At 43.8% G+C, this 20529-nt stretch overlaps 2 long non-coding RNA genes across 3 annotated transcripts in view; both read right to left on the bottom strand.

Moving 5' to 3' along the window:
* Positions 1 to 12050, bottom strand: part of LOC125774440 (uncharacterized) — a 79554-nt gene extending 67504 nt beyond the window's left edge. For both annotated transcript variants that reach the window (XR_007420897.1, XR_007420894.1), the window contains exon 1: positions 11648 to 12050. This is a non-coding gene — a long non-coding RNA (uncharacterized LOC125774440). The remainder of the gene's footprint in view (positions 1 to 11647) is intronic.
* On the bottom strand, positions 2902 to 10846 carry LOC125774446 (uncharacterized). Its single transcript, XR_007420903.1, has 3 exons — positions 8512 to 10846; positions 5726 to 6971; positions 2902 to 4017 (listed from the first exon to the last, which is right to left on the bottom strand). It is a non-coding gene; the product is annotated as an uncharacterized LOC125774446 (long non-coding RNA).
* Positions 12051 to 20529: the final 8479 nt, after the last annotated feature.

Below are 20529 nucleotides of genomic sequence, written 5' to 3' on the forward strand. Positions count from 1 at the left end.
CCTGGGCGGTTGAATGGGGAAGTAGACGGACGAACACCAGAGGAGACGCGGTGCTAGAAAGCCTTGCTCGACTGGATGTTGTTTTGGGAAACGTAGGTTCTACTCCCACGTTTAGTAGAAATGATAGGACTTCGATTATAGACATCACGTTCTGTAGCCCAATCCTAGCGCGACATCTGAACTGGAGAGTGAGCGAAGCGTACACTCTCAGCGACCATCGAGTTGTCCGATACGCTGCCATCAGAAGGAGCATGACAACGACAGTGTATACTAACGGCACCCTAGGTTGGAAAATCCAGTTTTTCGACGAGGAGCTGTTCAAGGAGGCGTTAGCCTTTGGTGGCTTCGCAGATGCGCGCAGCGTGCACGAACTAGCAGCTGGGTTGACTGATGCTTGCGATGCGACAATGCCGAGGAGAAAAGCCTCCAGCTGTAAGCGAAACCCTGCCTATTGGTGGAACGCTTCTATCGCGACACTACGGGCCAGGTGCATAGCAGTACGCCGGAAATTACAGCGGGAGAGACGTATTGGAAACCGAGATCAACTGCGAGCAGCATACGTCACGGCCAGGTCTGATCTGAAGAGAGCAATTAAAGACAGTAAGAGGAGATGCTTCCTGGAGCTTAGTGCTGAAATTGCTCGGAAGCCCTGGGGTTTTGCCTACAAGACAGTGATGCAGAAGGTGAAAACTCGCCAAGAGCCTGTGGAACGATGTCCCATGAGACTTAAAAGGATCATTGGGAATTTGTTCCCCACTCATGACGCTCCAGAACTGTACACTACCTTCAGAACTTCAGAAAAAGATATTGAGCCAATAACTGAAGACGAAATTCTACGGATTGCCGACCGTCTTAAACCTGGGAAAGCACCTGGCCCGGATGGCATTCCAAACGAAGCAGTCAAAGTAGCCATGAGAGCTTTCCCGAAAGTGTTCCAGATTGTACTCCAGGACACACTGAAGTCAGGCCAATTCCCGTCGACGTGGAAACAGCAGAAGCTGGTGCTAATACCAAAACCAGGAAAGCAGCCGGGCGACCCATCAGCTCTAAGGCCTTTGGGGCTCACAGATTCCCTGGCTAAGGTACAGGAAATTCCAATTCTGGATCGCCTGACAGTGCACACGGAAGGTCCGCTTGGACTTTCTAAGCGGCAGTTTGGATTTCGGAAGAAGCGCTCAACAGTCGACGCAATGTTGGCAGTGCTGGAGACGGGATATGCTGCGTTTCGGAGAAAAAGGTCCGGTGCACGTTACTGCGCGTTGATTACAATCGATGTAAAAAACGCCTTTAACAGTGCTAGCTGGGAGGCAATTGCTGCTGGGTTGGAGCGCATGGAGGTTCCCCCGTACTTGTGCAGGCTCTTGAGTAATTATCTTCAAGGACGGGTGCTACAATATGACACGGAGGAAGGAGTCCGGACAACCTCGATTACGGCAGGCGTCCCACAGGGATCAGTTTTAGGACCCACTCTGTGGAACGTCATGTATGACGGGGTGCTGACTCTCGCACTGCCACCAGGAGCTCAATTGATCGGGTTTGCAGATGACATCGCCCTTACAATAACCGGCGAAACGATTGAGGAGATCGAGATGCTGGCAACGGACGCAGTCAACAGGATTGATAGGTGGATGAGAGGGGTAAAGCTGCAAATTGAGCACGCGAAGACGAAGTTTATAGTCATCAGCAGCCACAGGGAAGTACAGAAAGCTACGATATTGGTTGGCTCGCACCACATTGAGTCTACCAGATATCTAAAATATCTCGGAGTCATAATCGACGATCGGCTGAACTTCAAGCAGCACCTCGTAGAAGTGTGTGGGAAGGCTATGAAGACCGCAAATATGATGGCAACATTCATGCCAAATATAGGTGGACCAAGCAGCAACATTAGGCGCCTACACGCTAATGTAGCTACGTCCGTAGTGAGGTACGGAGCCCCGGCGTGGGCACACATCATGTCGGCGAAGCAGAACCGGAAAGCTGTGGATAAGGTACACAGACGATTGGTCATGCGTGTTACCAGTGCGTATCGTACCATATCGTATGATGCGGTATGCGTAATTGCGGGAATCATGCCGCTCTACATCACCCTTGAAGAAGACGCGAAGAACTTCCGCAACGCACGCTCGGGGGAACCTCTTGCTGATGGAGCAGTTAAGTCGGAGTCAAAGAGGAAATGGCAGGTGGCTTGGAGCAACTCGGCGAAAGGGAGATGGACCTATTCCTTGATCCCCGACGTTGAAACGTGGCTGGGAAGGAAACATGGCGAAGTGAACTTCTTCGTCACACAATTTCTCTCCGGTCATGGCTGTTTCAGGAACTACCTGCATAGATTCCGACATGCCGCTTCACCACGATGCCCAGCATGCGGGGACGTAGATGAGACAGCTGAACACGTTTTGTTCTACTGTCCTAGATTCGCTGAGGAGCGCCGGCAATTGAGCGACAAGTGCGGAACGGCAGTGAACGCGTCGAACATCCTGCAAGTGATGTTGCAGAGTGCAGATCTGTGGAAGGCAGCTGAAACGGCGATGCGATCGATTCTGGTGAAACTGCAGAAACAGTGGCGACAAGATCAACGGTTTGGTCTCGCATGAGTGTGTGCTGTGCTGTGTATGTGATGTCCAGTGTTGTGTTGTGTTGTGAAAAAAAAAAAAAAAAAAAAAAAAACAAACAAACAAAAGTGTTGCTTGTTGCTAGCGCGTATCATAAGACAGACTGAGTGCCACAGCACTGCCCCTCCCATGAAGTAATACCGCGAGGTGATTCCGTGGGAGGGTGCACAGGGTTCAAGGAGAGTTTTTTACTGGGTAAAAATCCCATGTCCCCCATTGTGGGTGTCTTTCGAAGATTTTAAACTCCTTGTAAAAAAAAAAAAAAAAAAAAAAAAAAAAAACATTAGCCAAGACACATTAGCCAAGACACATTAGCCAAGACACATAAGCCGAGACACATTAGCCAAGACACATAAGCCAAGACACCTTAGCCAAGACACATTAGCCGAGACACATTAGCCAAGACACCTTCGCCAAGACACCTTAGCCAAGACACCTTAGCCAAGACACCTTAGCCAAGACACATAAGCCGAGACACATTAGCCAAGACACCTTAGCCAAGACACCTTAGCCAAGACACCTTAGCCAAGACACCTTAGCCAAGACACTTTAGCCAAGACACATTAGCCAAGACACATTAGCCAAGACACATAAGCCGAGACACATGAGCCAAGACACATTAGCCAAGACACCTTAGCCAAGACACATTAGCCGAGACACCTTAGCCAAGACACCTTAGCCAAGACACATTAGCCAAGACACCTTAGCCAAGACACATTAGCCAAGACACATTAGCCAAGACACCTTAGCCAAGACACCTTAGCCAAGACACCTTAGCCAAGACACCTTAGCTAAGACACCTTAGCCAAGACACATTAGCCAAGACACATTAGCCAAGACACCTTAGCCAAGACACATTAGCCAAGACACCTTAGCCAAGACACCTTAGCCAAGACACTTTAGCCAAGACACATTAGCCAAGACACATTAGCCAAGACACATAAGCCGAGACACATTAGCCAAGACACATTAACCAAGACACCTTAGCCAAGACACATTAGCCGAGACACCTTAGCCAAGACACCTTAGCCAAGACACCTTAGCCAAGACACATTAGCCAAGACACATTAGCCAAGACACATTAGCCAAGACACATTAGCCAAGACACCTTAGCCAAGACACATTAGCCAAGACACCTTAGAAAAGACACATTAGCCAAGACACCTTGGTCAAGACACATTAGCCAAGACACCTTAGAAAAGACACCTTAGCCAAGACACATAAGCCAAGACACCTTAGCCAAGACACATTAGCCAAGACACATTAGCCAAGACACATTAGCCAAGACACATTAGCCAAGACACCTTAGCCAAGACACCTTTGCCAAGACACATTAGCCAAGACACATTAGCCAAGACACATTAGCCAAGACACATTAGCCAAGACACATTAGCCAAGACACCTTAGCCAAGACACATAAGCCAAGACACCTTAGCCAAGACACATTAGCCAAGAAACATTAGCCAAGACACATTAGCCAAGACACCTTAGCCAAGACACCTTAGCCAAGACACATTAGCCAAGACACATTAGCCAAGACACCTTAGCCATGACACCTTAGCAAAGACACCTTAGCCAAGACACCTTAGCCAAGACACATTAGCCAAGACATCTTAGCCAAGACACCTTAGCCAAGACACATTAGCCAAGAGACCTTAGCCAAGACACCTTAGCCAAGACAATTTAGCCAAGACACATTAGCCAAGAAACATTAGCCAAGACACATTAGCCAAGACACATTAGCCAAGACACTTTAGCCAAGACACATTAGCCAAGACGCATTAGCCAAGACGCATAAGCCAAGACACATTAGCCAAGACACATTAGCCAAGACACATTAGCCAAGACACCTTAGCCGAGACACATTAGCCAAGACACATTAGCCAAGACACCTTAGCCAAGACACATTAGCCAAGACACTTTAGCCAAGACACATTAGCCAAGACACCTTAGCCAAGACACATTAGCCAAGACACATTAGCCAAGACACCTTAGCCAAGACACACTAGCCAAGACACCTTAGCCAAGACACCTTAGCCAAGACACCTTAGCCAAGACACCTTAGCCAAGAAACTTTAGCCAAGACACTTTAGCCAAGACACATAAGCCAAGAGACCTTAGCCAAGACACCTTAGCCAAGACACATTAGCCGAGACACATTAGCCGAGACACATTAGCCAAGACACCTTAGCCAAGACACCTTAGCCAAGACACATTAGCCAAGACACATTCGCCAAGACACCTTAGCCGAGACACATTAGCCAAGACACCTTAGCCAGGACACCTTAGCCAAGACACATTAGCCAAGACACATTAGCCAAGACACATTAGCCAAGACACATTAGCCAAGACACCTTAGCCAAAACACATTAGCCAAAACACATTAGCCAATACACATTAGCTAAGACACCTTAGCCAAGACACATTAGCCAAGACACATTAGCCAAGACACATTAGCCAAGACACCTTAGCCAAGACACATTAGTCAAGACACCTTAGCCAAGACACTTTAGCCAAGACACATTAGCCAAGACACCTTAGCCAAGACACCTTTGCCAAGACACATTAGCCAAGACACATTAGCCAAGACACCTTAGCCAAGACACCTTAGCCAAGACACATTAGCCAAGACACATTAGCCAAGACACCTTAGCCGAGACACATTAGCCAAGACACCTTAGCCAGGACACCTTAGCCAAGACACATTAGCCAAGACACCTTAGCCAAGACACATTAGCCAAGACACATTAGCCAAGACACCTTAGCCAAGACACATTAGCCAAGACACCTTAGCCAAGACACATTAGCCAAGACACCTTAGAAAAGACACATTAGCCAAGACACCTTAGCCAAGACACCTTAGCCAAGACACCTTAGCCAAGACACCTTAGCCAAGACACCTTAGCCAAGACACCTTAGCCAAGACACCTTAGCCAAAACACTTTAGCCAAGACACATTAGCCAAGACACATTAGCCAAGACACATAAGCCGAGACACATTAGCCAAGACACCTTAGCCAAGACACATTAGTCAAGACACCTTAGCCAAGACACCTTAGCTAAGACACCTTAGCCAAGACACATTAGCCAAGACACATTAGCCAAGACACCTTAGCCAAGACACATAAGCCAAGACACATTAGCCAAGACACATTAGCCAAGACACATTAGCCAAGACACCTTAGCCAAGACACATTAGCCAAGACACCTTAGAAAAGACACATTAGCCAAGACACCTTGGTCAAGACACATTAGCCAAGACACCTTAGAAAAGACACCTTAGCCAAGACACATAAGCCAAGACACCTTAGCCAAGACACATTAGCCAAGACACATTAGCCAAGACACATTAGCCAAGACACATTAGCCAAGACACCTTAGCCAAGACACCTTTGCCAAGACACATTAGCCAAGACACATTAGCCAAGACACATTAGCCAAGACACATTAGCCAAGACACATTAGCCAAGACACCTTAGCCAAGACACATAAGCCAAGACACATTAGCCAAGACACATTAGCCAAGACACCTTAGCCATGACACCTTAGCAAAGACACCTTAGCCAAGACACCTTAGCCAAGACACATTAGCCAAGACACCTTAGCCAAGACACCTTAGCCAAGACACATTAGCCAAGAGACCTTAGCCAAGACACCTTAGCCAAGACAATTTAGCCAAGACACATTAGCCAAGAAACATTAGCCAAGACACATTAGCCAAGACACATTAGCCAAGACACTTTACCCAAGACACATTAGCCAAGACGCATTAGCCAAGACGCATAAGCCAAGACACATTAGCCAAGACACATTAGCCAAGACACATTAGCCAAGACACCTTAGCCGAGACACATTAGCCAAGACACATTAGCCAAGACACCTTAGCCAAGACACATTAGCCAAGACACTTTAGCCAAGACACATTAGCCAAGACACCTTAGCCAAGACACATTAGCCAAGACACATTAGCCAAGACACCTTAGCCAAGACACACTAGCCAAGACACATTAGCCAAGACACCTTAGCCAAGACACCTTAGCCAAGACACCTTAGCCAAGAAACTTTAGCCAAGACACTTTAGCCAAGACACATAAGCCAAGAGACCTTAGCCAAGACACCTTAGCCAAGACACATTAGCCGAGACACATAAGCCGAGACACATTAGCCAAGACACCTTAGCCAAGACACCTTAGCCAAGACACATTAGCCAAGACACATTAGCCAAGACACCTTAGCCGAGACACATTAGCCAAGACACCTTAGCCAGGACACCTTAGCCAAGACACATTAGCCAAGACACATTAGCCAAGACACATTAGCCAAGACACATTAGCCAAGACACATTAGCCAAGACACCTTAGCCAAAACACATTAGCCAAAACACATTAGCCAATACACATTAGCTAAGACACCTTAGCCAAGACACATTAGCCAAGACACATTAGCCAAGACACCTTAGCCAAGACACATTAGTCAAGACACCTTAGCCAAGACACTTTAGCCAAGACACATTAGCCAAGACACCTTAGCCAAGACACCTTTGCCAAGACACATTAGCCAAGACACATTAGCCAAGACACCTTAGCCAAGACACCTTAGCCAAGACACTTTAGCCAAGACACATTAGCCAAGACGCATTAGCCAAGACGCATAAGCCAAGACACATTAGCCAAGACACATTAGCCAAGACACATTAGCCAAGACACCTTAGCCGAGACACATTAGCCAAGACACATTAGCCAAGACACCTTAGCCAAGACACATTAGCCAAGACACTTTAGCCAAGACACTTTAGCCAAGACACCTTAGCCAAGACACATTAGCCAAGACACATTAGCCAAGACACCTTAGCCAAGACACATTAGCCAAGACACATTAGCCAAGACACATTAGCCAAGACACATTAGCCAAGACACATTAGCCAAGACACCTTAGCCAAAACACATTAGCCAAAACACATTAGCCAATACACATTAGCCAAGACACCTTAGCCAAGACACATTAGCCAAGAAACATTAGCCAAGACACATTAGTCAAGACACATTAGCCAAGACACCTTAGCCAAGACACATTAGCCAAGAAACATTAGCCAAGACACATTAGCCAAGACACCTTAGCCAAGACACCTTTGCCAAGACACATTAGCCAAGACACATTAGCCAAGACACCTTAGCCATGACACCTTAGCAAAGACACCTTAGCCAAGACACCTCAGCCAAGACACCTTAGCCAAGACAAATTAGCCAAGACACATTAGCCAAGACACATTAGCCAAGAGACCTTAGCCAAGACACCTTAGCCAAGACAATTTAGCCAAGACACATTAGCCAAGAAACATTAGCCAAGACACATTAGCCAAGACACATTAGCCAAGACACTTTAGCCAAGACACATTAGCCAAGACACATTAGCCAAGACGCATAAGCCAAGACACATTAGCCAATACACCTTAGCCAAGACACTTTAGCCAAGACACATTAGCCAAGACACCTTAGCCAAGACACATTAGCCAAGACACATTAGCCAAGACACCTTAGCCAAGACACACTAGCCAAGACACCTTAGCCAAGACACTTTAGCCAAGACACCTTAGCCAAGACACCTTAGCCAAGACACTTTAGCCAAGACACATAAGCCAAGAGACCTTAGCCAAGACACCTTAGCCAAGACACATTAGCCGAGACACATTAGCCGAGACACATTAGCCAAGACACCTTAGCCAAGACACCTTAGCCAAGACACATTAGCCAAGACACATTAGCCAAGACACCTTAGCCGAGACACATTAGCCAAGACACCTTAGCCAGGACACCTTAGCCAAGACACATTAGCCAAGACACATTAGCCAAGACACATTAGCCAAGACACAATAGCCAAGACACATTAGCCAAGACACCTTAGCCAAAACACATTAGCCAAAACACATTAGCCAATACACATTAGCCAAGACACCTTAGCCAAGACACATTAGCCAAGACACATTAGCCAAGACACATTAGCCAAGACACCTTAGCCAAGACACATTAGTCAAGACACCTTAGCCAAGACACTTTAGCCAAGACACATAAGCCAAGACACATTAGCCAAGAAACCTTAGCCAAGACACATTAGCCAAGACACATTAGCCAAGACACATTAGCCAAGACACCTTAGCCAAGACACTTTAGCCAAGACACTTTAGCCAAGACACATTAGCCAAGACACTTTAGCCAAGACACATTAGCCAAGACACCTTAGCCAAGACACATAAGCCAAGACACCTTAGCCAAGACACATTAGCCAAGACACATTAGCCAAGACACATTAGCCAAGACACCTTAGCCAAGACACCTTTGCCAAGACACATTAGCCAAGACACATTAGCCAAGACACCTTAGCCATGACACCTTAGCAAAGACACCTTAGCCAAGACACCTTAGCCAAGACACATTAGCCAAGACACCTTAGCCAAGACACCTTAGCCAAGACACCTCAGCCAAGACACCTTAGCCAATACAAATTAGCCAAGACACATTAGCCAAGACACATTAGCCAAGAGACCTTAGCCAAGACACCTTAGCCAAGACAATTTAGCCAAGACACATTAGCCAAGAAACATTAGCCAAGACACATTAGCCAATACACCTTAGCCAAGACACTTTAGCCAAGACACATAAGCCAAGACACCTTAGCCAAGACACATTAGCCAAGACACTTTAGCCAAGACACATAAGCCAAGAGACCTTAGCCAAGACACCTTAGCCAAGACACCTTAGCCAAGACACCTTAAAGAAGACACCTTAGCCAAGACACCTTAGCCAAGAAACTTTAGCCAAGACACTTTAGCCAAGACACATAAGCCAAGAGACCTTAGCCAAGACACCTTAGCCAAGACACATTAGCCAAGACACCTTAGCCAAGACACACTAGCCAAGACACCTTAGCCAAGACACCTTAGCCAAGACACCTTAGCCAAGACACCTTAAAGAAGACACCTTAGCCAAGACACCTTAGCCAAGAAACTTTAGCCAAGACACTTTAGCCAAGACACATAAGCCAAGAGACCTTAGCCAAGACACCTTAGCCAAGACACATTAGCCGAGACACATTAGCCGAGACACATTAGCCAAGACACCTTAGCCAAGACACATTAGCCAAGACACATTAGTCGAGACACATTAGCCAAGACACCTTAGCCAAGACACATTAGCCAAGACACCTTAGCCAAGACACCTTAGCCAAGACACATTAGCCAAGACACATTAGTCAAGACACCTTAGCCAAGACGCATTAGCCAAGATTCCTTAGCCAAGACACCTTAGCCAAGACACCTTAGCCAAGACACATTAGCCAAAACACATTAGCCAAGACACATTAGCCAAGACACCTCAGCCAAGACACATTAGCCGAGACACTTTAGCCAAGACACCTTAGCCAAGACACCTTAGCCAAGACACATTAGCCAAGACACATAAGCCAAGACACATTAGTCAAGACACATTAGCCAAGACACATTAGCCAAGACACCTTAGCCAAGACACATTAGCCAAGACACATAAGCCAAGACACCATAGCCAAGACACATTAGCCAAGACACATTAGCCAAGACACATAAGCCAAGACACCTTAGCCAAGACACCTTAGCCAAAACACATTAGCCAAGACACATAAGCCAAGACACATTAGCCCGGACACATAAGCCAAGACACATTAGCCAAGACACACTAGCCAAGACACATTAGCCAAGACACCTCTGCCAAGACACTTTAGCCCAGACACCTTAGCCAAGACACCTTAGCCAGGACACCTTAGCAAAGACACATCAGCCAAGACACATAAGCCGAGACACATTAGCCAAGACACATTAGCCAAGACACCTTAGCCAAAACACATTAGCCAAAACACATTAGCCAATACACATTAGCCAAGACACCTTAGCCAAGACACATTAGCCAAGACACATTAGCCAAGACACATTAGCCAAGACACATAAGCCAAGACACCTTAGCCAAGACACATTAGCCAAGACACTTTAGCCAAGACACATAAGCCAAGAGACCTTAGCCAAGACACCTTAGCCAAGACACATTAGCCAAGACACCTTAGCCAAGACACACTAGCCAAGACACCTTAGCCAAGACACCTTAGCCAAGACACCTTAGCCAAGACACCTTAGCCAAGACACCTTAGCCAAGACACCTTAGCCAAGACACATTAGCCAAGACACCTTAGCCGAGACACCTTAGCCAAGACACCTTAGCCAACACACATTAGCCAAGACACCTTAGCCAAGACACCTTAGCCAAGACACCTTAGCCAAGACACATCAGCCAAGACACTTTAGCCAAGACACATTAGCCAAGACACCTTAGCCGAGACACATTAGCCGAGACACATTAGCCAAGACACATAAGCCAAGACACATTAGCCAAGACACTTTAGCCGAGACACATTAGCCAAGACACCTTAGCCAAGACACTTTAGCCAAGACACATTAGCCAAGACACCTTAGCCAAGACACCTTAACCAAGACACCTTAGCCAAGACACCCTAGCCAAGACACCTTAGCCGAGACACATTAGCCAAGACACATTAGCCAAGACACCTTAGCCAAGACACCTTAGCCAAGACACCTTAGCCAAGACACATTAGCCAAGACACCTTAGCCAAGACACCTTAGCCAAGACACATTAGCCAAGACACATTAGCCAAGAAACATTAGCCAAGACACATTAGCCAAGACACATTAGCCAAGACACTTTAGCCAAGACACCTTAGCCAAGACACATTAGCCAAGACACCTTAGCCGAGACACATTAGCCAAGACACAATAGCCAAGACACCTTAGCCAAGACACCTTAGCCAAGACACCTTAGCCAAGACACCTTAGCCAAGACACATTAGCCAAGACACATTAGCCAAGACACATTAGCCAAGACACATTAGCCAAGACACCTTAGCCAAGACACCTTAGCCAAGACAATTTAGCCAAGACACATTAGCCAAGAAACATTAGCCAAGACACATTAGCCAAGACACATTAGCCAAGACACCTTAGCCAAGACACATTAGCCAAGACAATTTAGCCAAGACACATTAGCCAAGACACCTTAGCCAAGACACATTAGCCAAGACACCTTAGCTAAAAACACTTTAGCCAAGACACATTAGCCAAGACACATTAGCCAAGACACCTTAGCCAAGACACCTTAGCCGAGACACATTAGCCAAGACACCTTAGCCAAGACACCTTAGCCAAGACACATTAGCCAAGACACCTTAGCCAAGACACCTTAGCCAAGACACCCTAGCCAAGACACCTTAGCCAAGACACCTTAGCCAAGACACCTTAGCCAAGACACCTTAGCCAAGACACATTAGCCAAGACACATTAGCCAAGACACCTTAGCCAAGACACATTAGCCAAGACACATTAGCCAAGACACCTTAGCCAAGGCACCCTAGCCAAGACACCTTAGCCAAGACACCTTAGCCAAGACACCTCAGCCAAGACACCTTAGCCAATACACCTTATCCAAGACACCTTAGCTAAGACACCTTAGCCAAGACACCTTAGCCAAGACACATTAGCCAAGACACCTTAGCCGAGACACATTAGCCAAGACACTTTAGCCAAGACACCTTAGCCAAGACACTTTAGCCAAGACACCTTAGCCAAGACACCTTAGCCAAGACACCTTAGCCAAGACACCTTAGCCAAGACACTTTAGCCGAGACACATTAGCCGAGACACATTAGCCAAGACACATTAGCCGAGACACATTAGCCAAGACACCTTAGCCAAGACACATTAGCCAAGACACCTTAGCCAAGACACATTAGCCAAGACACCTTAGCCAAGACACATTAGCCGAGACACATTAGCCAAGACACCTTAGCCAAGACACATTAGCCGAGACACATTAGCCAAGACACCTTAGCCAACACACTTTAGCCAAGACACCTTAGCCAAGACACCTTATCCAAGACACTTTAGCCAAGACACATTAGCCGAGACACATTAGCCAAGACACCTTAGCCAAGACACTTTAGCCGAGACACCTTAGCCAAGACACATTAGCCAAGACACCTTAACCAAGACACCTTAGCCAAGACACCCTATCCAAGACACCTTAGCCAAGACACCTTAGCCAAGACACCTTAGCCAAGACACATTAGCCAAGACACATTAGCCAAGACACATTAGCCAAGACACATTAGCCAAGACACCTTAGCCAAGACACATAAGCCAAGACACTTTAGCCAAGACACATTAGCCAAGACACATTAGCCAAGACACATTAGCCAAGACACATTAGCCAAGACACATTAGCCAAGACACCTTAGCCAAGACACCTTAGCCAAGACACCTTAGCCAAGACAATTTAGCCAAGACACATTAGCCAAGAAACATTAGCCAAGACACATAAGCCAAGACAATTTAGCCAAGACACATTAGCCAAGAAACATTAGCCAAGACACATTAGCCAAGACACATTAGCCAAGACACTTTAGCCAAGACACATTAGCCAAGACACCTTAGCCAAGACACATTAGCCAAGACACATTAGCCAAGATACCTTAGCCGAGACACATTAGCCAAGACACATTAGCCAAGACACCTTAGCCAAGACACCTGAGCCAAGACACATTAGCCAAGACACATTAGCCAAGACACATTAGCCAAGACACATTAGCCAAGACACCTTAGCCAAGACACATTAGAAAAGACACATTAGCCAAGACACATTAGCCAAGACACATTAGCCAAGACACATTAGCCAAGACACATTAGCCAAGACACATTAGCCAAGACACCTTAGCCAAGACGCATTAGCCAAGACACCTTAGCCAAGACACCTTATATAAGACACCTTAGCCAAGATACCTAAGCCAAGACACTTTAGCCAAGACACTTTAGCCAAGACACATTAGCCAAGACACCTTAGCCAAGACACCTTAGCCAAGACACATTAGCCAAGACACCTTAGCCAAGACACATTAGCCAAGACACATTAAACAAGACACCTTAGCCAAGACACCTTAGCAGATAATATCTAATCTGATATACAGCTAGTATTAAAGTTACAGCTATTACAGAAATCAGACTTTGGGATCGTATTTAAGAAATAGACAACACAAGTATGCAACCCAAATTTATAATGACCCACATAAAGTAAATGAGTCCAATGCAAGTAGGCTACATACATGTGCTGCGTAAGCATTGGCCACAACCATTGGAAACGTCAACAGGTAGAACCCGGATGAATATTTAATAACACCAAATCAAAAATCAAAACTGACCCGCGCAGCGAAGCCCAAAATTGTTTACGAGGCAAAAAATGTCCACGCTATGACAAAAGCGTTTAAGCGCAAGAAAGTAGGTCAACCCGCGAGGCTCCGCCCAAGAACAACAAAGGCGTCAAACTTAAGCATACTTTTAGAATGATATATAATAAAGTACCGGGCCAAAGTAAGACAGACTTAATCTGGACTTGGCATAGAACGTAACCAATCTGTGTCCGTTTATTTCCAGACCATTGAGTAACGTCTCAATGTGTCCAACGTTCGTTAACTCAGAAAGATATATCCGCGCTTCACTAATTTCCACCAAGTGATGGAACGGGAAGAAAGTCTGATGATATGATAGGTGACAAAACAGGTAAAGTCAAAGCCTGTTACACAACCAACTTCGACCAAAATCTGTTGTTTCTAACCAACTTCAACCGACATCATCAACTTCAACCAAAATCTGTTGTTTCTTACCAACTTAAACCAAAATCTGTTGTTTCTAACCAACTTCGACCAAAATCTGTTGTTTCTAACCAACTTCAACCGAAATCATCAACTTCAACCAAAATCTGTTGTTTCTAACCAACTTCAACCAAAATCATCAACTTCGACCAAAATCTGTTGTTTCTTACAAACTTCGACCAAAATCTGTTGTTTCTAACCAACTTCAACCGAAATCATCAACTTCGACCAAAATCTGTTGTTTCTAACCAACTTCAACCGAAATCATCAACTTCGACCAAAATCTGTTGTTTCTAACCAACTTCAACCGAAATCATCAACTTCGACCAAAATCTGTTGTTTCTAACCAACTTCAACCGAAATCATCAACTTCGACCAAAATCTGTTGTTTCCAACCAACTTCAACCGAAATCATCAACTTCGACCAAAATCTGTTGTTTCTAACCAACTTCAACCGAAATCATCAACTTCGAACAAAATCTGTTGTTTCTAACCAACTTCAACCGAAAACATCAACTTCGACCAAAATCTGTTGTTTCTTACCAACTTCAACCAAAATCATCAACTTCGAACAAAATCTGTTGTTTCTAACCAACTTCAACCGAAATCATCAACTTCGACCAAAATCTGTTGTTTCTAACCAACTTCAACCGAAATCATCAACTTCGACCAAAATCTGTTGTTTCTTACCAACTTCAACCGAAATCATCAACTTCGACCAAAATCTGTTGTTTCTAACCAACTTCAACCGAAATCATCAACTTCGAACAAAATCTGTTGTTTCTAACCAACTTCAACCGAAATCATCAACTTCGACCAAAATCTGTTGTTTCTAACCAACTTCAACCGAAAACATCAACTTCGACCAAAATCTGTTGTTTCTTACCAACTTCAACCGAAATCATCAACTTCGACCAAAATCTGTTGTTTCTAACCAACTTCAACCGAAATCATCAACTTTGACCAAAATCTGTTGTTTCTTACCAACTTCAACCAAAATCATCAACTTCGACCAAAATCTGTTGTTTCTTACCAACTTCAACCGAAATCATCAACTTCGAACAAAATCTGTTGTTTCTTACCAACTTCAACCGAAATCTGTTGTTTCTAACCAACTTCAACCAAAATCTGTTGTTTCTAACCAACTTCAACCAAAATCTGTTGTTTCTAACCAACTTCAACCGAAATCATCAACTTCGACCAAAATCTGTTGTTTCTAACCAACTTCAACCGAAATCATCAACTTCGACCAAAATCTGTTGTTTCTAACCAACTTCAACCAAAATCTGTTGTTTCTAACCAACTTCAACCAAAATCTGTTGTTTCTTACCAACTTCAACCGAAATCATCAACTTCGACCAAAATCTGTTGTTTCTAACCAACTTCGACCAAAATCTGTTGTTTCTAACCAACTTCAACCGAAATCATCAACTTCGACCAAAATCTGTTGTTTCTTACCAACTTCGACCAATATCTGTTTTATCTTACCAACTTCAACCGAAATCATCAACTACGACCAATATCTGTTGTTTCTAACCAACTTCAACCGTAATCATCAACTTCGACCAAAATCTGTTGTTTCTAACCAACTTCAACCGAAATCATCAACTTCGACCGAAATCTGTTGTTTCTAACCAAATTCAACCGAAATCATCAACTTCGACCAAAATATGTTGTTTATAACCAACTTCAACCGAAATCTGTTGTTTCTTACCAACTTCAACCGAAATCATCAACTTCGACCAAAATCTGTTGTTTCTTACCAACTTCAACCGAAATCATCAACTTCGACCAAAATCTGTTGTTTCTAACCAACTTCAACCGAAATCATCAACTTCGACCAAAATCTGTTGTTTCTAACCAACTTCAACCGAAATCATCAACTTCGACCAAAATCTGTTGTTTCTAACCAACTTCAACCGAAATCATCAACTTCGACCAAAATCTGTTGTTTCTAACCAACTTCAACCGAAATCATCAACTTCGACCCAAATCTGTTCTTTTCAACCAACTTCAACCGAAATCATCAACTTCGACCAAAATCTGTTGTTTCTAACCAACTTCAACCGAAATCATCAACTTCGAACAAAATCTGTTGTTTCTAACCAACTTCAACCAAAATCATCAACTTCGACCAAAATCTGTTGTTTCTTACCAACTTCAACCAAAATCATCAACTTCGAACAAAATCTGTTGTTTCTAACCAACTTCAACCAAAATCATCAACTTCGACCAAAATCTGTTGTTTCTAACCAACTTCAACCGAAATCTGTTGTTTCTTACCAACTTCAACCGAAATCATCAACTTCGACAAAAATCTGTTGTTTCTTACCAACTTCAACCGAAATCATCAACTTCGACCAAAATCTGTTGTTTCTTACCAACTTCAACCGAAATCATCAACTTCGACCAAAATCTGTTGTTTCTAACCAACTTCAACCGAAATCATTAACTTCGACCAAAATCTGTTGTTTCTAACCAACTTCAACCGAAATCATCAACTTCGACCAAAATCTGTTGTTTCTAACCAACTTCAACCGAAATCATCAACTTCGACCAAAATCTGTTGTTTCCAACCAACTTCAACCGAAATCATCAACTTCGACCAAAAATCTGTTGTTTCTAACCAACTTCAACCGAAATCATCAACTTCGAACAAAATCTGTTGTTTCTAACCAACTTCAACCAAAATCATCAACTTCGACCAAAATCTGTTGTTTCTTACCAACTTCAACCAAAATCATCAACTTCGAACAAAATCTGTTGTTTCTAACCAACTTCAACCGAAATCATCAACTTCGACCAAAATCTGTTGTTTCTTACCAACTTCAACCGAAATCATCAACTTCGAACAAAATCTGTTGTTTCTAACCAACTTCAACCGAAATCATCAACTTCGACCAAAATCTGTTGTTTCTAACCAACTTCAACCGAAATCATCAACTTCGAACAAAATCTGTTGTTTCTAACCAACTTCAACCGAAATCATCAACTTCGACCAAAATCTGTTGTTTCTAACCAACTTCAACCGAAATCATCAACTTTGACCAAAATCTGTTGTTTCTAACCAACTTCAACCGAAAACATCAACTTCGACCAAAATCTGTTGTTTCTTACCAACTTCAACCGAAATCATCAACTTCGAACAAAATCTGTTGTTTCTTACCAACTTCAACCGAAATCTGTTGTTTCTAACCAACTTCAACCAAAATCTGTTGTTTCTAACCAACTTCAACCAAAATCTGTTGTTTCTAACCAACTTCAACCGAAATCATCAACTTCGACCAAAATCTGTTGTTTCTAACCAACTTCAACCGAAATCATCAACTTCGACCAAAATCTGTTGTTTCTAACCAACTTCAACCAAAATCTGTTGTTTCTAACCAACTTCAACCAAAATCTGTTGTTTCTTACCAACTTCAACCGAAATCATCAACTTCGACCAAAATCTGTTGTTTCTAACCAACTTCGACCAAAATCTGTTGTTTCTAACCAACTTCAACCGAAATCATCAACTTCGACCAAAATCTGTTGTTTCTTACCAACTTCGACCAAAATCTGTTGTTTCTTACCAACTTCAACCGAAATCATCAACTACGACCAATATCTGTTGTTTCTAACCAACTTCAACCGTAATCATCAACTTCGACCAAAATCTGTTGTTTCTAACCAACTTCAACCGAAATCATCAACTTCGACCGAAATCTGTTGTATCTAACCAAATTCAACCGAAATCATCAACTTCGACCAAAATATGTTGTTTATAACCAACTTCAACCGAAATCTGTTGTTTCTTACCAACTTCAACCGAAATCATCAACTTCGACCAAAATCTGTTGTTTCTAACCAACTTCAACCGAAATCATCAACTTCGACCAAAATCTGTTGTTTCTAACCAACTTCGACCAAAATCTGTTGTTTCTTACCAACTTCAACCGAAATCATCAACTTCGACCAAAATCTGTTGTTTCTTACCAACTTCAACCGAAATCATCAACTTCGACCAAAATCTGTTGTTTCTAACCAACTTCAACCGAAATCATCAACTTCGACCGAAATCTGTTGTATCTAACCAAATTCAACCGAAATCATCAACTTCGACCAAAATATGTTGTTTCTAACCACCTTCAACCAAAATCTGTTCTTTCTTACCAAATTCAACCGAAATCATCAACTTCGACCAAATCTGTTGTTTCTTACCAACTTCAACCGAAATCTGTTGTATCTACCCAATGTGCAATTCAACCACGCCTGCTTATTAATACTATTGCCGCTATGTTCTGGCCTACAGGCGAAGTGAGATAAAAAACGTGCACATACGCATATACACGGTACGCTGTCGATCCCAATTATCCCTTTCTCCCTCTACCTAACTAACGATCATCCTGCTAAAGCGAGAATGCGTGTTGGGATCGACGTCGATACGCACTAACACATTCAAAGACACCATGCGTGTACACAGCGTACGAGCGCCTGCACGATCCTAGGGGCGTGACGCGGGTCGATGTGGAATCCATGTGGAACGCATCGAGATTGCTCGCAGCGTACGGGCGCATGCACGATCCTGGCGGATGAATATGGAAGCTTTCGAGTCCATGTGGAATCCTGTCGGAATCCATGTGGGATCCTCACGGCGTCGATGTGGAAAGCAACGCTAGCCCTCGCAGTGCACGGGCGCTTGCACGATCCTAGCGGGTGAATGTTTAATGCCGGTGAATGAGTCCATGTGGAAAGCAACGCGTCCGCAGCGTACGCGGTGGTCGTAGCGTGCAAAAGCGCATTCACTTTTCTTCATTTAATTGTATTAAAATCATTATTTATTTACAAACCACCGATTACAATATGTTGACCTCACTTTGGGCTAATAGTTGCAAGATTTTCCCGTGAGATATTTAAATAAAATAGTATTATATTTCAATTACAAAACCGAGGTATTTTTCGCTACAATTCTATGCCTTGCTTTAGCTATTTCCTCGTGGCCGCCCGTAACGTACTGGCTTTGGTTTTTATCGAATAACTAAAAAAGTTGAAGAGCTAGACAAAAATGATGTTCTACAAAGTTGTAAAGAATAACATTTTGCATCTTTCAAAGATTTTTATAGATTTTTATACAAATGATTAACCATGTTATTTTGATTAAATATATCGGGGATTGCTTCATCGTCACAAATTTAATTTTTAAATTCATTCAAACATACGATTTGGATAAAAGTGTAAAGGACAATGTTGACCTACTTATGAACAACTGTTATGAAAAATTTTGGACTTCTGAACAGCTTTTAAATTGATCGTTCACTGCCTGTAGTCCCATCGTTCGACACCTAATCGACGCATCCTGTTACATTCATATTCTTTACCTATGTACCCGAACGCATCACTGGTAAGCGAGTCGTTGTTTAGCCGGTTAGCATTTCTTGGCCAAGCAATGGTTTGTGGTATGACTCAATTCTTGTCAGAGGTATTCGGTTTCCCCTAGTCGCACCTACATAGCATCCTGTGTTCATTACCTGCCTACAAGAACCAGTAACACCTTCCGCATGTATAGGCGCGTAGCGACAACGAACAGTGCTAGTTACCTGTCGTCTGTCTGAACGCTCATGGGAAAAAATTAGCACGTGTAGCAGCTACCTCGTATTTCGGTGCGTTTATAGAAATTCTCCATAAAGCCACACCTTGAGGGTAGTTAAAAAGGTCCAAACAGCGTCTAATATTTTTTATCGGAACGGCCGTATGGTAGAAAACAAACCTGTCATGCAATATTTTTCCCCAAAAATATCTAAAAGCACGAAAGAATTATTTTTTGCATCATACGTGCAGTGAAATCCATTCCCATTCAGCTTCATTTATATACGGTACACAACGTACCCCCTCAACGACTGGTCGGATGGCGCAAATGTAAGCATGACTTTCTTCTACACCAATTTCTAATCCAATGTTCTCTATCATTTCAGCAAAAGCTCCAAGGAAGTTGTATGGGGAAAAAAGATTCTCTCACGCTCTCACGAGAGAGTGAATTTGAGGAACCCCCCTGGCGTTTTTATTTTCTGGAATTCATTCATTTTTTTGCTAAAATCCAGCGTAGGTCCACACGCTACGAACGCTCGCGGGCGACTGAAGCGGGCGTGGCTACGCGGGGCTTTATATACCAACCCGGTTTGAGTGTGTGCGTGTGGTCGCTAAA

Source organism: Anopheles funestus, unplaced genomic scaffold (genome assembly GCF_943734845.2).
Source record: "Anopheles funestus unplaced genomic scaffold, idAnoFuneDA-416_04 scaffold_8_ctg1, whole genome shotgun sequence".
Classification (NCBI taxonomy): domain Eukaryota; kingdom Metazoa; phylum Arthropoda; class Insecta; order Diptera; family Culicidae; genus Anopheles; species Anopheles funestus.